Source organism: Lepidochelys olivacea (assembly GCF_965140295.1).
Source record: "Lepidochelys olivacea isolate rLepOli2 genome assembly, chromosome: 21".
In the NCBI taxonomy this organism is placed as follows: Eukaryota; Metazoa; Chordata; order Testudines; family Cheloniidae; genus Lepidochelys; species Lepidochelys olivacea.
The window spans coordinates 10,346,660-10,374,323 of record NC_140431.1 but is presented as its reverse complement, the minus strand read 5'-3'; the positions used below and the strand labels follow the sequence as shown (position 1 = coordinate 10,374,323).

The window sequence follows — 27,664 nt, the reverse complement described above, 5'->3', positions numbered from 1 at the left end:
GTTGCTGAAGAGAAGAAACTGGTTGCTTTATTCTGCCTTGGATTCACAGAGCAGCTCAGATAGTGAAGGTGCAATGAACTCCAGAATAGATTCTCCACTCCTTTTTTCATAATGTGGCAAAGGGGTATGTGTTTTAGAGGATGACAATGACCAAAGGGAAAATTTTAAGCTGAATGTCTGCCCGAGCAATTCCTGCCAGTGGGAGAGTCTGGCAAGGGGAAGGTGTAAAGCCCAACTGCTTGAGTCATTCAAGTCTCAAGCCCCAATTGCAGGAGGGTACCCGTTACCACAGTTCCCTGATTGATTGTGGATGTTCACATCTTCATTCAAGGACAACACACAGCTTTAAACTTAGACAGGCACATTCTCTTTCCTTCCCTCTGCTGTCCAGGACCTCCTGGAGCAGAAGTTCTAGGGCAGCAGTACTCAAAGTGGTGGTCCGCAGACTGGTGCCAGTCCGCGAGCCATCCGCTGCCGGTCTGCGCGCACATTGGGGGGAAAAAATTTGCCGGTCCCCCACATCAGATAGCTTGAGAAGCACTGTGCTAGGGGACTCTTTCAATAAGACTTTACAATGATCAGGTGTATTTGTGAACTTGCCCACAAGTTATTTATTATTTGTATTAATGTAGCATCTAGGCCCCTTGTCATAGACCAGGCTCCTCTTCTACAGCACACAGGTTGTGTGGGTTTGCAAACATCTGTAGGTCTGCACACTTGCATGAGCGTGTGTACACACACCTACCTGTGTGTAATGTGAGTGCATGATTCTGTGTAGGGATGTTGTATCATTCCATGCAAAGATGCTGTTGCATTTGCAGTCTATTCTCCTCATTCTTTTTTTCTCCTCTTCCATGCACTTTTCATCTGATGGGAGCAAACTTTTGCCTGTGCCCTGCAGCTGTGGATTTCAGCAGGCGTCTGTGCGCAGGGAGGCTCTCAGGCTGGCCCTGCTGCAGCCTGGATGCAAACTCAGCTAATCCAGCCAGCCAAGCAGGATGCATCTGAGCACTAGACGGCGCCTCAGTCCACAAAAGAATTCCCTGCTCTGCACACGCCAAAGATTCTGGGTAGCATCCCAGCCTTTGCAAAGTAATGCGGGCATGGGGGAGAAGGACTCCCAAGAGCTCTCTGAATGCCCCCCCGCCCCCCCCCTGCAAACCTGGCAGATAGTCGACACTGCTTTCTTCAGTGATTATCACTGACTCCAGAGGAGGAGGTGTCAGACAAAGAACAGGCATCCCTCTTTATATTACTGATTCCTTCACATGATCCCGGATGCTTAAAATGCAACACTTTCCATAGAGAGCTGGTTGAGTCATGAGGCAACATACGAGGTTTTTTATCTCTATCTATCCAAAAATGGTCTGACATGCAGCATCATCATGTTCTTTCTGTTCTGGGGAAGCATGGGCTAGATGTGTGAATGTTGATCCAATAAGAGAGCCATCTTATTCACTGAAATATCCATATCTATTCCCCACATTCATGTGCTGTTTGTGTGTAGGAGTTATTTTTTTTCTTGCAGAAAGAAATCGGAGATTGGTGGGGTTTTTTTTTTGTGCCTGTTTTTATTTTTTATATTTATTTAATGTTTTGGCAGATCTGTTCTCCCTCCTGGCCACCCCACCCCCACATCCCTTGGTAACTTAAATCTAGGCTTTCATTGCAAAACACAGAAATGCTGGATTTTGCAAGTGGCTGATTTGATTTCAACGTGCTAGACTGGATGTTCGGCTGGAGTATTTCTATGTAGCTCTGTCGACTCCATTGACCAACGCTGGTTTACACCAGTTGGGGATCGGGCCCATGGGCTCAAATGAAGAGATGCTGATTTACACTGACTGAATATCTGGTCCTTAGACATCAGCCGGTGTAACTGTATTGAAGCTGACAGAGCTGTGACACAAGACTGAGCTGAGTCTCTCATCCAAGATTTTTAGCAGAAACTTTTTTTTTTTTAATGGGCCCATCTCTTCGTTTGATGAGGCTTCCCTGCTTTGCTCCAGCTGAGGATCTAGCACGCTCTTCTCTAAAACAGCTGAACAAAAATGGCATTGTGTTTATCTTTTGGTCTTCACTTCTTCCCCCCCCTTTTAGAAATTGGCCCTTTGACTTCCACTGAGTCACTGGCACAGAACAGGAGCCTTGAACTGAACAACAAAACACCTTGTTCCTCTGTCTGATCTTGCGGCAACTCGAGCAAGAAGATTTCTCGTCTTTGTTCTATTTCCTCACAAGGGGGATGCTCTTTAAAAAGCAATGCCCCCTCCCTCCTGAAATATATATTTGAACGCATGTTCTTGCCAGGACCCTTTATGGCTTTAATTGTGTGGATATTATGCCTCATTATAGTTCTATTAATATTTTGGTTTGAATTAGATTTGTCTCCTCTCCTAGCCCCCTCCTCTATTCTTACCAGCAGGGAATTCGCTATGTACCAAATCCAATCAAACACAATTCAAAGGGAACCCATAGGAAAAGGCCCGTGTTTGTGCGTTTCAGACTTTTTTGACTGACACATAGAGGGGTATGAGGCGATGGCTTTGGCATAAATCATTGAACTGTTTCTGCAGAACAGAGGAGGAGAGACCAGGCCATATGATGTGGTTTCCTTTTATTAAAGAAAATTTGCGGATGGCACCTCGGTGTGCTTATGCTGAAATGATACGAGCCAGTGGACAAAATGACCTTCGGGGCTGGAGAGGAGCCAGGCACTTTGAGGCTGGATAATATTTGTACCTACCGATTTTTTTTTTTTTAAATTGGGTAGAAGTTGGTCCCCACGGTCCCCACGCTCTGCTGATCTAAGGCTTTGGTGAAGGTGATACCGTTTATACAGGCCCTAATCCTGCACTACACTCGCTGTGGGTGGATCCTTGTGCCATGCCCCACTGGAATGAAGGATTAAGTAGCACCTGGGCCTCGTCAATGGGGCTTTGCATTGGCTGCAGGTGCACATCCACGCAGAGATCCGTGAAGAGGGGCACTTTATGGCCATGGCTGCTTGCTGGGAGTGGTACCTTGCTCTGGGATTAGCCCCATTTGCAATCAGTTGGACTACCGGTGGAGTAAGGAGCTGCTTGGCTGGTGGAATTTCCCCAACCTTTTCAGAAGGCCGGCACTTGAGTCCCTCCAGTTTGTGTTGCATAGGCCTGGTGTTTGCCATTTGCACAGGGGTGAATGACCCCCACTGCGAGTAAGTATGGCAGAGCCATGACCCTACAGGGCCAGCTCCCAAGCTGGTGAAAACCAGCAGGGTGTGTGGCGCTATTCCCATTTACACAAGCTGTCCCCTGGATTGCAAACCCCACAACAGGGGAGGTTGTTCTCTAGTGGCTTAGTGCCCTGCCTCCCAAGATGGGCGAGCAGTTGATCTGTTTGAATTCCTGTCATTTGACTCCAATGAAGCCGTATCGATCTTTGTGGATGATGAATATTGTATTTCATACTGCATACGGCAAGCCATTTGCTGATGGGACTGAATTCACGGAGTGTTTTATCCTTTTTTTTTTTTTTTCTTTTTAATATGATCAGCCATCTGAAGAATCGGATCTCCGCAGCCCCATTCAGCAATCATTTTTGCATTATTTGATAAACTCTTTCTGTGTGCTCCCAACAGCTTTGAAGATGAGCAGTCTGCGGCGGAGGAAAAATATTATCTTAAAAACATCCCCACTCAAACTGTGCTTCACTCAGTCCTAATGAAACAACGTATACCTTTATTTTACTGCAGTAGAAACTTGTCTTTTCCCCGCTACCCACCGCACTCGGAATCAAACGTGCTTCCCTCCTTGACTGTCACGTTTAGGCCTCTCTGCTTCCGCCGGGAGATGTTATGCCACTGAATGGCACAATGTGTGCTGGGAGTTGGGACGAGCCAGGTTTTTAAATGTCAATTGTATTTTGACATTTCGCTTGTAACACCCATGTTGAGGATGGTTGACTCCAGGCTGTCAGAGTGCACAGAAAGAGGAGAAGTCACAGCTGTTCTGAAGGGGGATGTGCTGTTTGTGAGTCTTGGAGAAAATCAGGAAGTGATGGTGTCATAGGATGCTTTGGAAAATGTGGTTGCATAAATCTGAGTAACTCTGTTTCTGGGTCCCTAGTTTGAGGCCCCTGTGGTCTGAGGTTTTTTTGGCTGGGCACTTGAAGCTTTGACTTCAGCTGGAGTGATGGTGGCTTAGCACCTCTGTGATTCAAGGTGAGAAGCCAGAATCAGTGGCCCCTTTTGAAAAGTATGGCATGGGTGCAGAATGAATCAAATCCGCTGTTTGGGATTTTTGGAGTGGGAGGGAGGATGACCGAGAGACAGGCACAGTGGGAAAGGAGAGGAGAAAACTTAAAGCTTCCACCACAATCCCTTGCTTTGGAATTGGTTCTTTCTCTGTCATGGTTGCCTCTGGAATTAAATGTAGGAACCAACTATTTGTCCCACTGTATCCAATGATACATTGCTTCACCCACGGCCAGAAGCAGATCGTTGGGTATGTGATGCTTAAGAGGAAGGTGGTTCTCCACTGCCCATGCAGTAGATAGGGTTGGTTGCATGATGCTATTTGTGGTGAAAACTGTTCCTTATACCTGTTTGTGGTCATGATGTGATGTTTGACTAGGATATTGGCTTATCTTGCTTTAGCCTACTAGAGAAAAGATGAAATGACTTTCCTTTTACCATGCACCTGTATCTGTAGCTCTCAAAGCTCTTGAGTCAAGCATGTAAGTGCTGTTTTCCCCGACTGAATGAGGCACAGAGAAACTAAGAGCTTTACCCAACTCCCTCTGGAAAGACTTGAATGGGAGTTGGGCCACTCACTTGAGGCCTGGCCCAAGGTTGACAGCCAGGAATAGAATCCAGGTCTCCTGACTCCAAGCTTTCCATTCCCTCCACTGATTCCAGCTGCCCCTTGGCTGTGGTCTCAGACTGGGGCTGGACCAATTGATCCACCACTCTAGTGTCTAGGCATGTTCATTATCCCAAGCATGAGCTTACTCGGGGTATTTGTATTGTCCCCACTGAGTCCCCAAGCAGTGTTAGAGCCAACAGTCAGCTAGGAGCTCTTCCCCATATGGTAACTGGGGGAGACGAACATGTCACTAGCTGAGCAGATTCATAGATTAAAGTCAGACGGGACAAACATGATCTCGTCTTTACCCAGGGATTCTTGCATCTCACCCTTCTCTTATGGTTGAGTGCGCGCACATGTGTGTCTAATGAAGACATTGTCCTCTTTCAAACCAAAGATCTTTAGTTTGTTTTCCTCTATTCAACTGTCCTTGTTACACAGGGACTAGAACCAAAGGATTTGCAATGGGATATGGAGACTTTTCACCTGTTGCTCGTTGTTGTGAATTTACTTGCCGCCAAGGAAAACTGACACTTGTGCCATCGCTGGCTGTTCACTGGCCTGTGGGAGCTGAGTTTGGTGGGACTCCATCCAGTCCCTGGTTGGTGTTGTGAAAACCACCACCAGACCTGGTCCCTGTTGGCAGCTTCCAGCCAAGATGCCAGTGACTGAATGGGAACAGACACAGTGAATAACTCACTGACATTTAGAATAGCTCCTCCTTCCCTGCCTGGTAGGGTTGACGTGAGGTTAAAGCCATGCTTGCTTGTGAGCTGATCTGATAGTATGATCAGCATTATAGAAAAAGCTCCTGTTAATAAATACACAAAGATAAAGCCCCTCCTAGGGGCAGGGTATCTGGTCACAGGCATGGGGGGGAAAAGTAGGGCTGTCTGGGCCATACACATTTTACAGAGAATTACGGCCCTCCAGGGCTGTCAATCTACTTTAAAATCAGTGGTGTTTTCTAGTAGCCACTTATTTAAACTGATGGTAAGGGACAGTCGTCATTTCAATGTTTTTTAAATAAACAAGAACTGTCTTCACTTCCTGCAGCGGAGGGCCAGTACCCTTGCCTGCGGCAGATGGGGCTCCAAAATCACATTGAGTGATTTGCAAGCTCTGGTGGTGGCTTTTGCTACGGGAGTTGGACTCTCACCTGGAGGAGGAAAAACATCTACTTTGGGCTGCCACAACCTTGATTCCAGGCATGCGGGAGTCAGCGGGGCTCTATTCCTGATTCCTGCCCTTGTGGAACGGGGATGGGGAGTAGGTAGAGTCTTGCCCAGAATATCTTGAGCTTAATCCCCCAGGGATAAGGAGAAAACGGGAGAAACTGTCAGTCCCAGCACTTCCTATAGATATTTCTGAGGGTGGGGAGTACAGCTTATTCTGTCATTTCCTTAGCCTCTTAGCTCCCTTTTTGTAACCACCCCATTGCTCAGGGCTGCCTAATGTCCCAATCCAGCCATAAACTTGCCATTCCACGCAGCTCCGGCTGAGGCTTGGCTCAGGGCACCCCATATTCTGGATTTGTAAGGGTCAGGGGAGGAGAGGGCTGCTTCTGTGTTCCTCGCAGTCATGACTAAGCTGCTCATGTGGTGACATTGCCTTCTCAACAGAGACACTGTTGGGTGCGCGTGTTCTGTATTCTTCTCAGATGCATGAGGCAATTCCCACAGCCTGATTGGCTGACGTCCCAGGCTTTCATTGTCTTCTAGGGATGCTCCTCTGACAGCAATAAAGACCTTGATGCAGGGTGCTGAATGGCTTGCTTGTGTCTCTAGGATCATCCCATCCCCACAGTCAGTCGCTGACCCTCACCAAATGCCTTGCACTGGGATGATGGTTGTTTTAAGTAGCCCCTCCTGATGCAGATCTTTCCAAGGGAGGGTCTTCTCATGGGAGTGGTTGAGTTCAGAGGAGCCCCAAGGGCTATATTATATCCTTAAGCTGCTGCAGGTGGGAGGGCATCATTCAGACCAGACTTGTCACCATCAGTCCTATGGGAGCCTGACCTCTCCATGCCCATTGCAGAAGGGGCAGGGTGCAGCCTATACTGTGCAGGCCGTGAGGTAGGACTGTGGTCCCACGCAGTCTCCCTGCCTTTGGAGAGGGTGCCCTAGATTCCAATAGCACTCAGGCTGAGAGGTTTGATCCTGCAGCTGTTAGCGATCAATGGGATCTGTAGAAGTAGAAGCCTGGCCATTGTTGAGAGGAGCAAAGTAAGAGTGGCTCCTTGTAGCCTCTGGGACCAGGGATGTTGGAGCATAGTGACTGCAGGTTGTATTCAGGTGAACAAGGCTGTTGCTGGGAGCAGTATGCTATTTAAAATGTCTGGAGATATTTTATTCTCTTTAGCTTCTTCCCCCCCCCCCCATCTCAGAATAACATTTGAAATGGCCCACTATACTTTCCATCATGAGATGTTCAATTCTTAAAAAAACAAACCCAACAACCCACCCCCAAAGGGCCAGATTCTGATCCAGGTATGCCAGTGTAGATTTGGAGTAACTTCACTGCCTTCAGTAGAGTTACTCTGGATTTACACTGGTGTAAATGAATGAGAGTTGGCCTAAGGGGTCTGAATCTCCTCTTACTTGCACACACTTTACAGGTTGAACATTTTGGGAGGCTTTGGGGATTGATTTGATTTCAGGCCCCCTCCTCCCTCTTCCAGACCAGAACAGCAACAAAAATCCCAACTACCGTAGCTTTCTATAAATGAGATCATTTTAACAAAATAAGCTGCAGGACTGAAGCTAGGAACATGATCCTGCAGGCATCCAAGTCAGTTAGACTGTGGCCATTGGCTTCATTAGGAATAGGGGCTATTTTCAGAAGAACACATGGGTTTGGGTGCTAGGCTCTGTTGCAACTTGCTGATGGTGTGTTACTGGGAGCTGCTGGATGCTCTTTCGGTTCCTCAAAGGGCTCTGAGCTCTTTGGGAAGTCCAGCCTCTGAGCATTCAAATATCAGACCCTGAAGTCTTGAAAATCCAGCTCTGTAACAATAGCTAATGGCTGGAGCACTGGACAGGGCCACGGAGACCTGGGTTCTGCTGTGGGGTGACCTTGGGCATGTCCATGTCTCCACTCCATACCTCAGTTTCCACACCTGTGAAAGGGGGGTAATGATACTGACCTCCTTTGATGTTTTGAGATCTATAGATGAAAAATGGTTATATAAGAGCTTGGTGGTGGTATTATTTATTAAGGATCTTACTTAACCCTACATTGGGGCATAAGATATCTTGGTATGTGCTCAAGCTCCCTGCTGTACACCTAGATACATTATTTCAGGCAGGCCTGAGAAGTGCACTTCAGAAAGTCCTGATTACCTTTGTAGGTGAAAACCAAGCTCTAAACTTTCATTTTAAGAGTTGGTTTATATTTAATTTCACCCGTTAAAGGGTGAGGCAGGGAAGCAAATCAAATTAGTGACTCCCAATGCAGGGCCAGATCCTCACTGGAGTAAACAGCTGTCCATGGAGCAGTCATACTAGCTGAGGATCTAGCCCCTGGTTTCTATTGTGTTCTTGACTCCTTTTGCTTTAGGTGGCTTAAAGAGACACTTTGCTACACACTCCAGTTACAGCTTTCGGTGGTCTCCGAGCACCATGCTATAGAGTGAAAGGCACATTTCAGAAGCCCTCTAGTGACCGATTAGCGACCAGTCATTACCATGATGGATTAAAGCAGTTGCTGTGTCAATGGTTATTACTAGGGGCCTCTTTCCTGCCCCCTCTGGATTAATGAATTGATAGACCGCAACGACTTCTTCAGAGCCACTAGTGTCTGCCAATGAGTTGGTTTATTAGCAAAACAAGACACTATTCAACCCACGTGCTGTGCTGACTATGTGCAGGAAACGAAACTATTATTTGCACTGCTGGCGGGACCCAGACCCAGAGATCAGAACCCTCTTGTGCGTGTGTGTGATTTACTTACACTCTCTCTGAGACAGTCCTTGCCCCAAAGAGTGTCCTCCTATAATAATGCCTTTCATTTGAGGATCTCAAAGTGCTCTCTGTAAAGAGCGATTGCTTTTAAGTTTTGCCGCACTCCTGAGCGGTAGTCGATACAATTATCCCCATTTTACAGGTGGGGAAATTGAGGCATGGGGAGGGGCTTTCTTAACACTCTTCATTTTGAACCGTGGCAGAGGCATGCCTAGACCCCAAGGAGCCTGAGCGTTGTAACCACTGTCATACTTACTGTAAAAATACTCTCGGAAAATTAGTTGTTGCCCCCAGGCACTGATCTGTCTATCAAACACCTACTGCCAGGTACCCAACCTCCTTACAGACCGCACCGTGCCTTGATTTTTAACCAGACCGTTCTTGTATTAAAGGGGTGAAAAGATGCCCTGGAAATGTTAAGGGACGAGGTTATCTATCAATCCCCTCCTTCCTGGGGCTTAGAGAAGGGGGTGGGGGGGGGGGGTTAGTTCTAAACAGGGAGTCCTAGCATGGCCAGCTAGCCTCCAGTCGCAGACCTGGCGCGGAGGGGTGCGTTGTTTAGACAGCCCTAAAAGGGGCCCGAGTGGGGTGGGCGGAGGGGAAGGAGGGTTTCTGGTGGAATCCCTGCCTTCGCTGCCCGGTGCGTGGGTTGGCAGAGGGGCCGTTCGGTGTGAGGCGCGTCCGGGTTTGTGCGCGGAGGGGGTGTGCGTCGGGCTTTGCGGGTGGGTGTCGGATGGCTGTGAAGTGCATTTGCACACACGATCCTCTCGCTGCCCACCGCCAAGGTGCGCTAGTGCTTTGAAAGGCCGGCCGCAATCGGAGCCTTGGGCTTCACCGCAGCTCGCACTGCAAAACTTCCAAGGCTCGCTCGCTCTCGCTGGCTGCTCTGTGCTGCTCGGCAGATGTTATCCGACTGAATTTAGTTTAGCGTGACTGCCGCTCCCTTCCTCTGGCTCATCTCCTACATCTCTCTCTCTCGCTCTTTTTTTTTTTTTTTTTTTGCAGTGCTGGGGGGCGGGAGGATGCCCGGACCGTTCCCTCGCAGCTGATCTCTCTCGTTCTTCCTGGAGGACCTTTTTTGAGGTTTTAAATCAACCGCTGACGGTCAGCCAGGATTCTCCTCCCCCCCCCCCCCGGACGCCAGCCAACAGCTCCCCTTTTCTCTTCCCCCGCTCCCCAGCGGCAGTTCCGCTGCCTTATGCGTCAAATTTAAAGGGTTTCTTTTAAATTCATAAAGCAATTGGATGACGCGCGCTGGCGGAAGCGGGTTCATCTCATTGCCCCTGGAATACAGCTTTCTTTCAGCAAGATCTGGGGTGGATAACAGAGCCCCCTCCCACCCACCCCCCTTCCAACTCCCCATCTGGCTGGCCTGGCTTGGGAATCTCTTTCAGCACCATGCAAGTGGGCAGCTCCTCTGGGTGAGCCGTGTGTACCTAAACCGGCTTGTCCAAGGGGGGTGTGTGCGTGTGTAGGGGGGGATTGGCACCCCCACAAAACCAGGCCCGAGTCTGCATTATTCCTTGCTATCGAGGCGTAGAGTGGAGGAAGCCGGGTCTCCGTTGCAGCCCCGGGGAAGGGCTCGGAGATTACTGTTGCTGGAGTGGGGAACTGGCCGTGCCCAGGTAAAACAAGCCAAAGAAATTAGCCACCGCTCTCCGGGCTGCCCTGGGTGCTGGGCAGACGCGCGCTCCGCTGTAAGGCTCGGGAAGGAGACGAGTGAAACCTGCCATCGGTCGAGCCGCTGGGCAAAAGGCCGGGGGAGGGTGGGAAGGCAGCCAGAGGCTTCAGCACCTTAGGATCCGTGGACAGCTCCTTGCGAGGCTGCTCCGGGAAGCCAGGGGCTTGGAAAGCGCCGAGAGGATTCGGATTTCGCCCAACTTTCCCGGGTGCGGAGGGGTAAGTTCTTCAATTTCTCCTCCCCCCCCACACCCTTTGATCCCCGTCGGTGCGATTCCTGTGCGGTGTGGGTTCCAGTCAGGCCGGACGGGGCTTCTCGCCATGAGCCAAAAGTGGCTTTTAAGGAGCAATCCCGAGGACCGATCTCCTTCTCTTCAAGACCAAAAATGCCCCCTCTTGGAAAGCATCTGACCTGCAGGGCTGTAATTAACAAGGTGTGTGTCTGGGGGAGCCTAGGTCCCATTGAGCTATCCGATCCTTATTACTATTTCGATGGAGGGGGCGCAGGAGTGGGAAGACGGTTTACCTCTGAATTGGGGGCTTTGCTTGTTCGAGGACATGCTAATGAAGCCATCAGCACAGCCAGGGGCTTTGGCTAGGCGATGAAGGGTCCTGCTGATGGATTGCAACGCCTCATTGGGATTGCAGGTTTGAACAGGAAGGGGATGGGACGGGGGTGGTGGTGGGGAACCCTTCCCTCTCCTGCCATAAATATAACCGCACCCCAATACCACAGGGGCAGAGAGAGATACGGCAAAGGAACAGGCACGTAAGACGTTAAGTCAAGATGCATCTTCCGCAGCAGGCTGGGTTCTGTTCCTTCTCCCCCTTGTGCTTTTAATGTAGCATCTGCATCAAGATTGAGGTATTGTTTGAACCCCGATAACAGTTTTAAGGGGGGGGAGGCAGACTGCGGCAATCTAAGGTTCAGCAGAAAGACTTTCAACAAGGATTAAATCGAGCCTAACGTGGAGAAAGATGCTTGCCCGGGCAGCCAGGGAAAGCAAAGGAAAGGAACTAAGGAGGAGACGATTGAAACCGGTGCGGACGCTGGCGGGGTGAGCCGGATTCAATGTGCTTTCCGAGGCTGCTTGGCTGTTTCAATTTCACTCTTTCTTCAACTAATTTGCATCGTTAGTAGTTTGCATCCGCAGCGCCCCCAGTTGTGCTGGGGACTGTTTCTCTCCCCCCCCGCCCCCGCCTTGCAGGTCTGGTTGGCTAATCCTGCCTGGTAATTAGCCCCACCACCTTCCCCAGAGCGTGGCTCCGGGGCTGGAAATCAGTCTGGCTTTTACTAACCGCTAACACCCCCCCGCCCCGCTTGCTTGCTTCTTGGCTTGCACACTCAGTCCCCCCGCTAACTCATGTCGGTCTAGCGGAGGCTGGGATCCTAGCACAGCGGTTAGGGGAGGGGACGCGTTTCCCAGGGCTCTCTGCAGGAGCGAATAAGAAGGGAGGCCGGGGAAGATATTGCAAATGCGAGAGCCGCGGACTGTGACTCTGTGTGGACCGGTCCAGTAGATCCAGGCATGTGTAGTTACTGGTCAGGCTGTCTCGTCCCTGGCGTCTGCTTGGCATTGCTGCCCTGGGCTCCCACCCACAGCAGAAGGGCAAAGGGGCGTGTTGCCATTGCAGAGGAAATTGCAGCTGCCCCTGTTAGGCCAGTGGGAAATTTCGGTTGTCAATGGAGGGTGAGAAGGCCAGGTGTTATCTCGGTTGTCTGTGAAGAGCAGGGGCATGAGTCTAGCTTCCCAACAGCCTTTACGTTTCCGATAAGCCAGAGGTGGTGGTGATCCGCGCCTTGCCTGTGTCCTGGGTACAAACGCGTCCCCCCTGGGTGTTTCTTTCCGGGGCTATGGCTCTCTAGTCAGAGCTGTTGTAACAGCAGAGCTGGGATTTCTTTTGAAAAGGAAATCTGATTGGTACCGGACAGCCCAAAGATTGGTACCTGGTCTCTCCCCCCCATCTCCCCACTTTTCTATTGTAATGTGTTTTAAGTGTCATAAGTTTGCTGGGCTCAGCTCATCCCTAGCAGGGCGCTTTTGTCTCCAAAAACCACCACCATCATTTTGCTTGTGTCTACACTTAGGAGGCTCAGGGATGAGTCATCCTTGTTGCTGGCTGACCTTTGGCTCTGGGTTTGAAGAGGGAACAATATAAGGCTGGGCTGGAGGAGAGAAGCAGAGGAGGTCCCATGTGCTGGCTGGTTGCCCTAGGCACAGCCTGTGGGTGAGGAGAGATCAGAATGCCTCCAGGAGCTCAGGGAAGTACCAGCAGTTCGATCAAGAGCTCATCTCACTTCTCCATTCCTCCTACAGCATCTCGTTTCCTTCAACTACCAGGGAGAGCCTGAGTCGAGGGCACCTTCCTTGTGGAAGTTCCTGCTGCTCTGGGGAAAGGAGGCATTGGCCTGGGAAAAGGCTCACCCCTGCCTTGCAGTGCAGCTCAGGACTGAAGGGGAGAGGGTGAGGAGGGGACCCCCCCCCCCCTCAATCCCAGCTGCAGTTCCAAAACAATATGCTCCAAGATGCAGTGCTCCTTTTCTTCTGCCAGGAATACCTCACACTTCTCCTTCATTCAGCTATCCGAGCCATTTCACCAGTGAGTTTGGCCCTGGGGTGGGAGCTCTCTGAGGGGAGTGAGGGGTAAATCACAGGAACCGTAGGTCATCCCAGGTCAGAAACTGTCTCCCACAATGGCCAGCACAAGCTGCTTCTGAAGGCAGGTTGTCCCCGGCTCCCCTCAGTTTGGGCAGCTTTCCTGCTTCCTAGCATGCTCTAAGGGAGGAAGGGTTGGTTCCATGGTTAGTGTGCTAGCCTGGGACTTTGTAGACCCAGCTTCAATTTCCTGCGTCATGTGCCCTTGGGCAAGTCTCTCTGTGCCTCAGTTCCCCATCTGTACAATAGGGATAATAGCCTTCCCTACCTCACAGGCTGCTGTCAGGATAAATGATTGTGAGAGGCTCAGATACTATGGTGTTAGATCTAGAGATACAAAAAGCAGAGAGGGAAGTGAAACAGAAGTTTACACTCAAAACAAAATCCCTCCCTCCCACCCCCACCCCTCACGATGCTGATCCTTGCAGTCCCAATCCCCTTCCCTGACCACTTTCCATGGCCTCAGTGCTTAATTTGTAATGAGCGAGATGCCAGGGCTCCAGCAATTTTTCTACTTTGATAACTGATACAGCAAGCCCAGAAGTGCTGGGGCTCAGCCCTGGCAAGCCCTGCCACAAATTAAGCCCTGCATGGCCTCTTGTCAATATCAGACTGGAAAGTGCATGGGGCTATTGGCTGACAGTTCCTCTGTCAGCTGAGGCCCAGAAATATTGTCACAAAATACCTGGGGGAAAAATGTGCTTTTCAACTTTTGCGTTGCTTGCCTGATTGTCTTTCGGCCTCCTGAATATTTGAAGGAGGTGGAAGAAAATCGATGTGCTGAAAACAGCTTCACCTAATCATAAACCACCATAAAATACCTCTCTCCTCTTCTCCCAACCTGAGTATTCTTCCGCTAATTTTGTGCTGGCCCCTTAATCTTGCTGTTGCTGCTTGGCTCTGTCAGTCTCTCCCCCCCCCTCGTTGTCTTCTTGTAGCAATAAGGGTGTCGCCTCTCTGAAATGTAAGGACTTTACAAGCACATGCATTACACATCACGGCCTAGCAAGAAGCCTCTCTGGGGACATCAGGATATGCTCCACTGAAACTGCCTTGCCAATGATGGCTGGTTAGAAAAGGGGTGTGTGGAAGGGGGGTAGTCCGTTAATAATACAGTGATATCCTGGGACTTGCACATGGGGTGGGGGCGATGTGCATGTGGCAAGATCCTGGGCCCCCGTTTGCGGCTGACGATTTCTGATGAGATGAAAGTTGGGCAGTTCTGTCATTCTAGGCCTGAGCTGCCCCAGTGAGCGAGTGGTTATCAAAAATTAATGTAAAGTTTTCATTGCATTTGTACACGCAGAAATGAAGACCGACTTCTTCCAACTCCCATACATTGGGATTGTTTATTAGTACAATCAGCTGGTTCAAATCAGAAACCCTGCTTTGCTTTTCTGCCTGTCGCTCTGTGAAATCCTCTGATCTCTGGCTGATACGTTCTCCCAGTCCTCTTCAATGTTCCTTTTTGGTGCGATACAATCCATGAAAGCAAGGGATTAAAACTAGCTCTTTTTTCCAAAGAACAAGAGAGGGAGAACTTGCCTGCAGTTACATATATTCAGATGGCCTGATCTTTCTATTGACTTCAATGGGCTTTGGGTCAGGCCCCACGTGTGTGTGTGTGTGGCAAGAATAGTTTTATAAGGACCTAAATGAAGGCTGCTACTTCCGTTTGGAATGTTGTTTATTATTTATGAACTTTATTTATTATGAACAGTACGGTTCAGAGATTTCTACTCAGTAGCGCTCCGCTTTCCTTTTAAAAAATGAGCATGCAGAAGATGTGGCCATTAGCTGGACCACATCCAGTGGAGGTAGATATTAGCTCTCTTTTAATTGGGTCACCATTGCATAAGAGCTCATGGTACTGGCCATGCTAGTTAATCCAGACATCATTGAATTGGGGCCAGATTTTAATTAATTTTTTTTGTTTAAGTACAGGGTCTGTGTTTTTCTACAAGAACTTGCTCATAGCCCTGGGGCTAAATTTCTAGCTTGGGCAAACAAATACTGGGCTACTTAAACCTGAATTCTTTAGGTTTCCACTTTGTTTAAGCCATTTCTTGACTAATTCTTCGGCCGCCCCGCTTCTGCTATACTTAATGCAGGCTTGGCAGCAAAATCTACAGCCAAAGCAAAGTCCCCTATAATAGCCTCTCAAGTGGGGGAAAACTAGTGCAAGGTAATTGGAATATTATGCTTTAATAAGATGGTCCTCGCTCTCCAAAGGGTTAGCAAGACCCAAAAGGGTCATGATGCTGGTTTAAACTCACAACAGCCACAGCAACGGAACAAAGGGAGGATTTCTCCTTGTTGAGCTTTCGCACTGGGGAGTCCATGCTATTTAGGATGAGTGGATTTTAATCACTTCATTGGCAGCGCCTCTTTCCAGTAGGGAGGAGGAACTGCAGTTTAGGGGTTAAAGCGGGGGACTGGGAGCAGGGGCATAATTTGCTAAGTGTCAAGGGGGGCAGTTGTCTCCCCAGACTTCTGACAGGTGTATATGCGCCACTCCTTTGCCTCCCCCGATGTCGCAGGAGATAACCTATTAACCTAACATTTTCTATATGCTGACGCAGCTTTGCCCCCCCCGTTCCCTGCTGCCCCAAATTTTTCTGAAATGGTGCCCCTGCCTGGGAGGCAGGAATTCTAGGTTCTGCTCTCCAGCTCTGTAAAGGTGTGGATTAGTGGTTAGAGCAGGGTACTAGGAGGCAGAACTCCTGGGTTCTATTTCCAGCTTAACAGGTGACTTTGGTGGGTGAAGTTACATAAGAACAGCCATACTGGGTCAGACCAATGGTCCATCTAGCCCAGTATCCTGTCTTCCGACAGTGGCCAGTGCCAGGTTTCCCCAGAGGGAATGAACAGAACAGGGAATCAAGTGATCCATTTCCTGTCGCTCATTCCCAGCTTCTGGCAAATGGGCTAGGAACACCATCCCTGCCCATTCTGGCTAATAGCCATTGAGTTGGGCAAATAATTTCAATCTCTGTGCCTCAGTTTACCCATCTGTAATTTGGGTGTGATATTTTCCTTCCTACCTTGCACAGGCTGGTGAAGCTGAATGAATGCCTCTACGTCCCTCTGAAATCATGGGGTGGGGGACACATCCGTGTGATGTGATGGTGTTACAATACAGCTCCAATAAACTCACCTTTGTATTGCAGAGCTGTTATGGTGACCTAAATCATAACTGTTTGGGAACCCCAGCCCAAATTCTGCTCCCAGTCACATGGAGCAGAACTATACAGTAACTGCATAGAAATCAATGTTGTTGCAGCATTCAGAGTAAGAGTTTGTCCCCTCCTAGAGTTGGCATGTAGCATGCAAAGAACTGCCCTGGTGTTGTGAAATCCTGTGATCAAAGTGTGCTGCAATCACACAGTTGCCCCTGTTTTCCCTTTGGATATGATCTAATCCTTGAAAGCACTAGGAGGGCCATGGTTTATGGTGTTGTGGAAGGATTTAGCTTAACTGTTCTGCAATGAGGACCTCTAACCACTTCTGGTTCCTTGCTGAATTTCTACCCCTCTAATTTGAAGGCTCTGTTTGTGCCCATTTCACTTGTCAGGTGTCAAGATTCCTTCCCCACTCTGAACTCTAGGGTACAGATGTGGGGACCTGCATGAAAGCCCCCTAAGCTTATTTTTACCAGCTTAGGTTAAAACTTCCCCAAGGTACAAACTATTTTACCTTTTGCCCTTGGACTTTATTGCTGCCAACACCAAGCGTCTAACAAATATATAATAGGGGAAGAGCCCACTTGGAAACTTCTTTCCCCCGCAAAATCCTCCCCAAACCCTACACCCCCTTTCGTGGGGAAGAAATCCTCACCAATTTGCATAGGTGAACACAGGCCCAAACCCTTGGATCTTAAGAACAATGAAAAAGCAATCAGGTTCTTAAAAGAAGAATTTTAATTGAAGAAAAAAAAGTAAAAGAATCATCTCTGTAAAATCAAGATGGTAAATACCTTACAAGGTAATCAGATTCAAAACATAAGAATCCCTCTAGGCAAAACCTTAAGTTACAAAAAGACACAAAAACAGGAATATCCATTCCATTCAGCACAGCTTATTTTATCAGCCATTTAAACAAAACAGAATCTAAAACATCTCTAGCTAGATTGCTTACTAAGTTCTAAGACTCCATTCCTGTTCTGTTCCTGGCAAAAGCATCACACAGACAGAGCCTTTGTTTCTCCCCCCCTCCAGCTTTGAAAGTATCGTGTCTCCTCATTGGTCATTGTGGTCAGGTGCCAGCGAGGTTATCCTAGCTTCTTAACCCTTTACAGGTGAAAGGGTTTTTCCTCTGGCCAGGAGGGATTTTAAAGGTGTTTACCCTTCCCTTTATATTTATGACAACAGGCAAACAATGTGGCTTCAATATGGGTGTTACTTTATACACCTTAAGGGCCAGCTGCTGTACATTGACATGCCTCTAGTGAAGTCAACAGAGCCCCATTAATTTCCAACAGGTGAGGAACTGGCCCAAGCTTTTCAAAGGGGCTCAATCCTGCTCCCATTCACTGCCGAGCTTCCACTGACTTAAATGAGACCAGGATCTGGCCCCACAATTCTCACTGCCTCTACTGGGAGCTCTGTGGTTGGTATCCCAGAGACTTTTTGGCAGCACAGTAGTTGCAATGTGGCTTCTGCTCCATGAAGTCAGACGGTGCGGGGGGTGCGATATTTGTTGTCTATGCCAACATATCTGTGCCAGTGCGGTCTCTGTAGCATAGACATGCCCTCAACGATTGCCAGACCAAATTGGCTCTCTTTACACGTCAAAAGTGGATGGCCTCTTGCTGCTGGAACTGCCAACTCCAGCTGAGGTCTGAATAACTCTGCCAGGTGTCTTCTGATTGGTACATCAGGGCCGGCAATAAAGACTCTGGAATTGAAGTTTAACTGTTAGTGGTGGCCCGTGGGGACAGGCAGTACAGTCTGCTTGAAATCGCATGGAAAAACCTTTGTTGGGAGCAGGTTGGTCCCTTCAAGAATAGTTTGACTGAAACCTCGGCAGACGAGGCACTACAGGCTTCAAGTGTTTCATGCCACATTTGCTGAATTGATGGCTAAAAACACATTTCCCCCCCAATTGCCAGCCCTGAAAGTTCACCCTAAAATCTGGGATTCAAGCTGGGAGTGGGGGTGGGGAGAGAGGTGATATCTTTAATTACTCATGCAGAATTATCATAGGTAAAAGATTCTGTAGCCAAGTGGTCACAATAGGGTTAACTGGGATACCCGGAGTATTATAGGGGAGAGCTATGTTCCACCCTTCCCTTACTTCCTGATTTAGTTCCCCCTGCTTTGTTGTGATGCAGTTTAAATAAAGCAGCAAGCTCCCAGCCTGCAGTCTTGAATAGACTTAATTTTGTTACCCTGAGCAGTCCCTTCACAAATGATTTCATGGGCCTGTCTAGACAGCTCCAACGCAGGGTAGACCGTGGTTCGGCAATGCAAACTCTGCCCACAATTTTGGTGCTGCTGCATGAGCCGGAGCAGAATCCGCTTCCCTCTCCTACAGCTGCGTTGGCTCAGCTGGCTAAACAGGAGGAAAAAGAAAGTAACCGCTGATGTTTGTAAGTCTTGCAGGGAGGAAGGCATTTGTAACATAGCTGCTTTTCAGAGCAGAACCCCACTTTAATGGAGACCCCTATAGCCAGCTCGGGGGGGCGTTCGGCATGAATTCAGCCTCTGTTGCAGAAGTTAAAATATTTTCCAGCAGCAACATGGGAGTGGGAATGTGCCCTGAGTCTGTTTGTAAGATACAGGGAGCAAGCCAAATTCTGCTCAAATTGCACGTCTGCACCCTTGTTGACTTCAAAGTGCCTTTGGGCTTTGAGAGCTTGGATGAAAGTGCCCTTGAAATTGCCCTGTAAGGAGTGTACTTGATTTAAACTGAAGGTGGAATTTGGCCTGGCAAGTTGATGTCTAGCTCCATTGCTTAAGCGCAAGGATACTGTGGCCGGACCGTTTCCCCTGGCTCTGAAGTGCTTGTGCTGCATTGGGAGTGGATCTCCTCTTTGAATCTGACGTAGCCAGGACAAGCCACAGCTACTGTCTAAGTGCAAAGCATTGGCCACTCCCTTGCATTGGAAGCCTCGCTGCCCAAGATCTGCTGTAATTCCCGCCACCAGCGTCTGACTTATTGATACCCTGGTGGGTTTGCATAGCACATCGTGACTACAGAAAACTGAGCAAATGGAAGGTGCAGATCTGTTAACATTGTTCCCTCTTTGTCCCACTCACCGGATAAAGCTATCCATGAGAGAAACAACCACACTGCAGCCAGGACAGAGTCGCTCACCCAGTCCACGTCTCACTGCCCTTTATGGAAAAGATTACGCAGGTGGAGCGAAGTTTTCAAAAGAGCCCAGCACCAACTTAAGTGATCAGATTTTTCACAAGAGCTTAGGATGCTGGGTGCTGAGCTCTTGTGAAAATCCGGCTGTCGGTGTCACGACGCCAGCTGCTGGGCGGCTAAGCTGTCTTTGAAATCTGGTCTTTCTTCAGGTGCCTAAATGGGAGGAGAGTTCTTACGGATGCTGAATCCTTAAAAATGTGGCCCTGAGGACCCTGGAAATCAATCCCTGTTGGCCAGAGATGCTGAGAGGCCACACCATCAATTGATTTCAGTGAGCACTGAGCGTTGTAGGGCCAGATTAACTTGATTGCATAACACCATGTCTCTGGGTGGATCTCACTGGCAGAGACAATTGAACCCAGGAGCTCTGGTCCGAAAAGCAGGAGCCTCTATTGCCTTAGCCAAAAGACCCGACTCTGCTAGCCAGGGCTGTAGCAGGCTCTGTATCTGCAGCCCTGGCCCCCGCTAGATGGTGACAGAGCCCCGCAGTGAGTGGGCTACAATTGCACCATTTGTTGGTGATGTAGAAGTAAGGTGGGGGCTCCCTTGAATCCAGAATGGACAATGTAATAATACTCTGTACCGAGATGACAGCTTTCAGCTGGGGATCTCCAAGTGCTTCATGCGAGGTAGTGGTGTGTTAGGAGGGACGGTTATCCTATTTTACAGATGACTAAAGAGAGATCGCTTATCACTCCTGGGAGGTAGGTGAGGGCTATAACAGACTGGTTAATGTACATAAGCACCACTGCCCTGTATTGGATGGAACTGTGTGACATAGGTCCTGTACGGTGAACAGCTAATGGAGATTCTCCGTCACAGAGGGCAGGGCTTTTGGAACAGGAAGGTCTGGGTTCTACCCTCACTGTCGTTGTGAAGTTCCCAGTGGCCACAGGCACAGGGGGTGGCATGTGACAGCTGTGAACGACTGGGTGGCCCTGGGTTTAGTATGATATTCCTGTGTAAGAGGGGTGTGTGTGTGTGAAGGGGTGGGGAACACAGAGGCTGTTGTCCTGTCTATGCTGCATTCAAATGTGTGCTTGCACCATGTGGAGACATGCCCAAGCTAGCTGTGGTCTAGCCAGCTCCAGCAACAAGAGAAGTTGAGGCAGCATGAGCTAGCCTAGGGTACATACCCAGGGCCCCAGGTGGGTTGTACAGCCCAGGCTGCCATGGCTTCATGCTATTGTTACTCAAGTTCGCCTGGATATGTCTGTGGGCTGCAGCCACACCTCTGCTTCCAGTGCAGACAGACCTTAAGTGACGGGCCTGAGTGAGTCACCGGCTCTGAGTGAGTTCCAGCTCCTGGTCCTCCAGCTATCAGACAAAACGCCGGCTACGGAAACCATTGATTGTAGGCAGCTGGCAGAGACCGCTTTAGAGGAGCTGGGCAGTCAGATGCAAGCAGGGAAGTCAGTTACATAAGGGGCCTATGAATCAGGCTGGGAAGTACGAACCCTCTAGAGCGACAGCTGTAAACCACCAGCACTTAATGCAACACAGTGGTTTATTTAAAGCATCCTGTGTTCAAGGCCATTGCAATCAAGCTTAGTGAGAAATGATGCCACGTAAAAACGGGTCTGAATACATCGGGATGACGCCAGTGAGAGCCTAGGTGCGTTATAGAGGACAAGATGCAGGCAGGATGTCAGGGCTATATAGAATAATGGACAGTTAGGGCCAGTTCCTCAGCTGGTGGAAATTACCAGATACCCACTGGAGGCAAGGTGGTTATGCCTGTTTATGACAGCTGAGGATCTGACCCTTAGCACGTAAACAGGGCTCTGCTGCACAGAACTGTGTAAAGATGGACTCAGTCCCTCAGCTTGCGGGTGCTCAGAACCTTAATGGGTTGGACACACAAACCCTAGCTAAAAACCCTGCTGTGACGTGGGTTACTATTTTTCTCTTCATTTGGGGAAACTGAGGCAGAGAAGGGCTGGGAGTTGTCTAAGTTTCTACAGTGAGTCACGGGCAAAGCTAAAACCAGGGTTCGTGTATTCCTAGCGGTGTGTTCCGTGCACTAGACGCTGCTGCTTCTGCCCCGCCCCCCAACCCCCCACCTCTTGCTGTCCTATGGCCAAGACACAAGTTTCAGGTATAATTCTGTCTGCAGCACAAGGCAGCTTGCAAACAAGGTCCCACCCTCACAGCAGCTTCCCTGTGTAACAGAGCGGGTGATGCAGCAGTAATATGGATGCGCGGCCCCCTCCATCCAAAGACGGACCTGAACCATTCCTTGAACACCTCTTAGCGCTTCCCAGGCACTTTTCCAACTCCTCATTGATGGCATTGTCTGCAGGAAGGGCCACCCAGCTGTGCGCTGGAGACACTAAAGTGGGCCGTTTTGCCGAGCATTGAAAGAGAGATGTGGGAAAAACTCCCTAACCCAGTGCTTCCATCTCCCTTCGTGGGATGATGCCATCTCCCAGCCCAGCGCCATTCGCCCACTGCTGTGCCCAGGAACTGCAGCGTGGTTCCTGGCACGCGCTGTGCTCTCAGTGCAACGACTGCTGAGAAGCACTGGGTATTTTTGCAGTCGGACGTGTCCGATCTCCAAGACCACCCCTGTGGTGGTAGCCGTTATGGAGACTATGGTGTTGGCAGGACTCAGGTGGCCTCAGGTTAGATGACCACGTGTTAAAATCCTAAATCTTGCCCACACTACAGCCTACGCTAGGGGAACTGCACCCACTGGGAATGAAGGGTCCAACCATCCCTAGCACAGACCCAGCCTAAGGTACCATTCCCACATGGCACCTTTCCTCCGCTTCCCAGGCGAGGAGATGACACTAACAAATGCTAATTAACGGCTCAATAACATTAAGCTGAGCCGCTCTCCGAATGCTTCCATTGATGATCGAGTTACAGAAAGCCAGCCCAGGAGCGGGGCGCTCAGAGCGGGGTAAGTGGACTTGGCAGTTCTTTCCGAGCAGGATAGATGGAGCAGGCAGACCAGAACTGGCCAGCAGCATTAATATCCACTTGTGAAATTCCTGATGTTCGTTAAGTGGGTTTGACTCTGGCTGAGCGATAACCAGGGCTGGAGATTTACGGCCAAGGAACCCGGATATGCACACATCATCTGATTAGTTATCGTGCCTTTTGCCAGATTTCGGATCCAGCCTTTGGAGCCGGGAGTGAGGGGTGGGTGGGGAATGTCTCATTTGAAATAGAACGAGCCATCGAGATGGGCTCATTATGCGCTGATCTGGCATGGAGAGGCTGGAGTTGTGCTTTGCTTTCCTCTGGCTTCCGTGAATAAATCTCAGGCTCTCTCGCTGTCCAAATAGCTCAGCTGCAGCGGAGCTGAGTGGAAACGGAGAAGGGGAAATGCACCAGCACGCGCTTTCTGTGTGTTTGCAGCTCTGTGGGTTTCGTTTTTTTGTTTTTTGTAACTGAAAATCTGGGATGGGGGGGTCACGATATTCCAGATCTGCGGATGTAACACTAACATGGCCGTTGTTCCTAGAGGCTTCAAACAAATCAGGGCTCTGTTGTGCTAGGCGCTGTACAAACATGGATGCTGTATTTTGAAATGATGAACAGGAAGGGGAGCCTATCTTTTGCTTTAGCCGCTCAGTCCTGTGTAGTGACTCATGGGCTGTCACATACAGCTGCCCGTGTGGATCCCCTGGTGGAATGAGCAGAATTACCCTTGAACAGCTGCTCCTGTATCATTTTGGCAAGTGCTGGGATAGGTGCAGAGCACAAAGATGGGGGATCTGTTGATTTAACTCTGATTTTCTTTTCTTATGCTTCTGGGTGGGATGGGTGCCCCAGGGCTAGAGCCGCTGCTGCAATATCCCATTGCCTTTGAACTAGGATTCCCCCCATCTTAATTGTGCAGCTCAGACTCACCCCCGAGACCAGATATTTAGGCCTTGCTGTATGCAGGGGATAGCTGAGTGCTTTGCAGCAGGAGTGAAATACCTACGGAGCTAGGCTGACTTGCACCAGCTGAGGATCTGGCCCCTTGGCTCAGTGGAATCGCCGGCTTCAGTATCTGACTCTGTGCCAGCTTTCAGAGGCGAGGTTCGGTCTGCATGGGGATTTGGGCATTTGCAGCTCTGCCATGCGTCTGCATCCAGTGGCACTTTTCGTGAGAGTGGGGGTTTGCCTCTGTATCCCTATCCAAAATACCTGCTCTCCCACATCCCCATTAGCGTGTTATGTGCTGTGCAACTGCCGCCGCCCCCCCCCCCCCCGAGGTGGGTGCATTCCAGTGGGGGTGTGATTCTTGTTTAAGTGCTTTGGGATGTAAGTTGCCATCTAGATGTAAGATACAGTTATACAAAAGAATAACCTAGCTGAAGGGGAAGAGTCCCCAGGCCTGGAGGATGCACCAGTAAAGCTGTTAGCAGCTGAATTATTCATCCACTGAGTATGTTAGACTTCCCAAGTCCTCTCTCCCCATCCTCCCACCCAGTGCTGCTTTCGTCCTCGTTCAGCTTCCCAGAACTGCCGGAATCTGGGGGAATGGATGGGGAGAGCGGCGGGTAACAGCCAGGTAATCTGGACCATTTGCAGAGTCTGAACAGAGGAAATCAGCTAGGGGTCTGAAGCACATTGGTCATTTTAGAGCTGGGGGTAGGGGGCGGAAAGTCACTTTCCAATTTTGCCTTTTCAGACTCAAGATTGTAGCCTCTTTTTGGCGCAAGAGGAGAGGGGTCAGGGTGTGTGTGTGTGTGTGTCTTGTGGGGAGGGGTGGGAATCACTCCTTTCCTGCCCCATTTCCATCACACTCCTCGGATCCTCTCTGGCTCTTTGTAGCATCTCATTTGAGATCAGGAGGGGGATTCAGGGGAGCTCTTGTCCTCTCATTATTTGCACCTCTTTGTTACCTGCTGTGATATTTTTGCCTTCAGCTCATTCAGATCATATGATCAAAAGTTACATGAAAAAGGGAGAGAGAACAGGAGGGAAATTTATTTTATTTTAAAAGGAAAGCAGCTTTCTGGGTGCTCCAGGCTCTGCTGACCTTTGCTGTTGGGCCTCATTCCAGGGCTGGGATATTTCCCTCGTGGTTTTGTGGCTGATGTCACAGAAGCTGGGACCAGCTGAGCAGGGTATCTCGTCTTGCCCCGCCCAGCCCTCCTTGCATTGTGCAGAAATGTTCTGGCTTGTTGCATTTGCAGTCTGAGCCAGTGAGATGGGCTTTGGGTCACTCAGTCCTCAAAAGGAAACCCACAGAACGGTTGGCTGCTGAATAGGTCTTTAATCAAAGGGCGAGCCGCATAGGGATGCTTTAGAGATCGCTAGATAAGGGATTTCAGGGATCCTGGGCACATCCCTTCCCTCCCCTACCCCCTGTATTGTGGCCCTGCCCATGCTTAGCAACGGCAATTGGCATACAAGATAATTGGTGGGAGTCTGGGGGGAATCTCTTCTTCCTAGATCACCACCCTGTCTCTTCTGAGTGTCTGGGTTTCACTGCGGGAGGAGGACTCTGCACCTGCTTCTCCAAGCAGAGAGTACTTCTGCTTCCTGGAGCAGAGAACTTTGCATATGTGGGTCCCTCGCTCTTCAGTGTCAAGGCCCTTAGCCCTTAAGCATGTTCTAGCTTGCGCATTCCTAGTGTTAAAACCAAACCCACACTTGTTAGTGTATTAACTAATAGAACAAAAAGTTGTTAATTTGGTTCAATGCCAAGATCAAGCTCCTTATTCTCTCCAGAAGTGGCTGCATTTTGGTGGGGGAAGAAGTGGTTCCTGTATATTCACAGAATGTATAAGGAAGGCTGCCCCCCTTAACTACAGGTCCCTAAACAGGCCTGCAAAGTTCTGATGAACCTACAGCGGTTGCATTTGTGCATCAAAATGTGGGTTTGAATGCGAGAACCAGGTGTTTATCCCTGCACACATATGCACAGTTACCTGTGTAATTACCCAATCTGTGTGCTCACACAGGTGGGTTTGGGCAAGCTGCTTAAATGTACAGAGCAAAGACAGCTTAGCAGTTAAGGTAGTGGGCTGGGACTCAGGATATCTGGGTTCTAATCACTCGATATGTCCAGGTCCTCTTCTGGGTTAAGGTTTCTAGGCACAACCAGAATACAAATAATCAGTGTTGCATGCTTAGCTTAGGCATGTGCATAGAAACGCTTTGTTCTGTAGCTTTCCAGGAGTTATGTACCTATGCAAGATTTATTATTCAGATTGAACAATGAATATTTATCTAGCTCAGCATTGCAAGAGTGCAAGGACAACATACTGGTCCAGGCACAGAATCTCAACTACCCTTTTACAATCAGTGATGGAGGGAAAACTAACTTTGTTCACCTGTCTCAAAAATATTATGGACCCAAGGTGAATCAAGTTCTGCAAGGGTGTATTACCTAGACGTGGATCCCAAGCCCAGTCAGCGTGGCCAAGTAGCCACTGGTTGTACAGTCCTTTTGTGGCAGGGGAGATAGGACTTGGCAATAAAAGCAATTATTTGAAGCGGCTGGACACAGACAGAACCCGAGGTGCTCCCTGGAGCCCTGATTGTGTTGTCTAGTCTCACCATCTATGGTTTCCCGCAGTCATGGAATAGATCGCTAGCCGCTCTCCTTTAGCTCAGGAGTGAGGAGAAACGGGTCTGCTCCTCAGTGATTGGCTCTGAACGCTAAGCTTCCCTAAAGGTTGGAAGTGTCTAGGTCTGGGATTTGGGCCTATGGCCATTTCTACTGGTGATAGTTTTGGGGCCTGATTCTCCCTTTTCCTGGACCCTGCCTAGTTACTTGCGCCGTCGCAGGGGGAGTGTAAACTGCTACCAGAACAGAAGGGTAGCGTTTATCCCCCCTGTGCACTGGTGCAAACTGTCCCGCGCCGATGTAAAGAGCTACACAAAGGAATCCACTTGCAGCGTGCAACGAGAAGTTTTGTAGGTCCTGGGTTCTGCCATCTGCCGGCAACTTACAAGTGACCTCTATACACACCCAGAGCACTCTTGTAACCTCAAGGACAGCCCACGACTCCCGGCAAAGAACTGGGCGCTCACTCTGCCTAATGCAGCAAGAGGGCGGATGCCTCACGGGGAGAAACGCCACTTCAGACTTCATCCCTGTGAGAACTGCTACTGTTGCTTAATTTAATCCTATTGACAAGGCCGCTCTGAAGCTCAGGCCCGGCCGGGGTAGCTCTGTCAATTGAAACAATTGATTGCTTTGTTGTAAATTAATCTTTGGCTTGGGTTTCTTTTGTGACCAAGATTTAGGTCAACCCTCATTTATACAGGGCCAACATTCCTCTTCGGCCAGTCAATGTGGTGATGCGGGAATCGGACAGTAATGAGAGTATATGGCTCATTCCATTCATGGGTCTGAAAGCCAGGTCAAGTATCGCTAGCCAGGTTTAAAGGTGGGGAGACTGAAGCAGAGAGAGGCTAATGGCCTCATTTTTATTTATTTATTTATTTTTAAAGTGTAGTGAGCGCTGGTGTCCAGTTACCCATGCAATGAGCCCAAGAGCTTGTGTGTGGCTAAAGCATACCTTCCGGAAAGGCAACCAGCCTGGATCTGAAGACATCTGGAGAGAATCAACCACTTCCTGTGCTAACTGTCCTGGTCACCTTTCACTATGTGCCTTCTTTCTTAATTTGAATTTGTATGGCTTTAACCTTCCAGACACTTTTTCTTGTTTGGCTTTATGGAAAGAGCCCTTTAGTACCTGGTATTTTTCTCCCCAGGAAGGTACTTACATTAAGTGCTCAGCACTTGAGAAAATCTGGCCCTAAGGGATTTTCTCAGAGTTCAGCAGCAAGTCAGTGGAAGACAGGAAGAAGAACCTGACTCCCATGACCCCACTGGCCAGTGCTGCCCATCATTGCAGAACTTTGTTGAGGGTTGAAACTCACAAACCCCTTGTCCTGGGTGTCCAGAACTTCTGGATGTCCCTGGTTTTGGATCACTGGGTTCTCCATACTTCCATCTTTGAGCCAAGCCTCTGTTGGCTAGGACCATGAGGCACTGTTACGATGTGGTAAGCACGTCTTCCCAGCGTGTGAGATCCAGGGCTTTCTGGCTGGGAATTTACTTTGAAACTACAGCGGAGGCAGCCTGGGAATCGGAGGCTTTCATGCTGTAAAGCTCAGATGCTCCTTCACTTTTTGAAGCAAACAGCTTGGCTCTGGGTAATTGTGATTGCTTAAAAGCCCCGGC

General features: G+C 49.3%; 1 protein-coding gene across 7 annotated transcripts in view; it reads left to right on the top strand.

Moving 5' to 3' along the window:
* Positions 1–10,217: 10,217 nt before the first annotated feature.
* The window catches only part of GRM4 (glutamate metabotropic receptor 4), a 205,449-nt gene continuing 188,002 nt past the window's right edge, over positions 10,218–27,664 (top strand). For 5 of the 7 annotated variants that reach the window (XM_084611524.1, XM_084611525.1, XM_084611521.1 and 2 more), the window contains exon 1: positions 10,218–10,708. The gene's annotated coding sequence lies outside the window, so the exon portion shown is untranslated. Of the gene's footprint in view, positions 10,709–10,840; positions 10,924–11,048; positions 11,138–27,664 lie in introns of those variants that run through there. The other 2 variants (XM_084611523.1, XM_084611522.1) reach the window with 2 other exon arrangements.